Source organism: Eriocheir sinensis, unplaced genomic scaffold (assembly GCF_024679095.1).
Source record: "Eriocheir sinensis breed Jianghai 21 unplaced genomic scaffold, ASM2467909v1 Scaffold66, whole genome shotgun sequence".
Taxonomy (NCBI): domain Eukaryota; kingdom Metazoa; phylum Arthropoda; class Malacostraca; order Decapoda; family Varunidae; genus Eriocheir; species Eriocheir sinensis.
The window spans coordinates 326358-327500 of record NW_026112009.1 but is presented as its reverse complement, the minus strand read 5'-3'; positions in this window follow the sequence as shown (position 1 = coordinate 327500).

Below are 1143 nucleotides of genomic sequence, written 5' to 3'. Positions count from 1 at the left end.
AGCAAATTCTGATAGCAGATTCTAACAGCAAATTCTAATAGCAAATTCTAACAGCAAATTCTAACAGCAAATTCTGATAGCAGATTCTAACAGCAAATTCTAATAGCAAATTCTAACCGCAAATTCTAATAACAAATTCAAACACCAAATTCTAATAGCAGATTCTAACAGCAAATTCTAATAGCAAATTCTAACCGCAAATTCTAATAACAAATTCAAACACCAAATTCTAATAGCAGATTCTAACAGCAAATTCCAACAGCAAATTCTGATAGCAGATTCTAACAGCAAATTCTAATAGCAAATTCTAACCGCAAATTCTAATAACAAATTCTAACACCAAATTCTAATAGCAGATTCTAACAGCAAATTCTAATAGCAAATTCTAACAGCAAATTCTAATAACAAATTCTAACACCAAATTCTAATAGCAGATTCTAACAGCAAATACTAATAGCAGATTCTAACAGCAAATTCTAATAACAAATTCTAACACCAAATTCTAATAGCAGATTCTAACAGCAAATACTAATAGCAGATTCTAACAGCAAATTCTACTAACAAATTCAAGCAGCAAATTATAATAGCAGATTCTAACAGCAAATACTAATAGCAGATTCTAACAGCAAATTCTACTAACAAATTCAAGCAGCAAATTATAATAGCAGATTCTAACAGCAAATACTAATAGCAGATTCTAATAGTAAATTCTAGCAGCAAATTCTAATAGCAGATTCTAACAGCAAATACTAATAGCAGATTCTAATAGCAAATTCTAATAGCAAACTCAATAGCAAATTCTACTTTTTTACAACCCTTAACGAATAGCGCAATCTTTACTCTTCACTCAGTCATTAATACCCCCACTTTGCTCTTTCCTTAATAACCAAATCTAAGACTTACCGTAACTTTCTCAATAGCTACACTACCTACTGACTCCTCTTTCAATAGCCCAGCCTTCACTCTATAAATAGCTCACACATCTCGACTCTTCCTAACTCCACTAGGGATCGAAGTAGGGTTAAAGGGGACAGCCGAAGCTTACCTGAGTAATCTAGTTACCAGGTGACGCCCAGGTGAGGGAAGGTTACCTGTGGAAGAGAGATGGTGCTTAGTGGTGATGGTGGTGGTGGTGGTGGATGA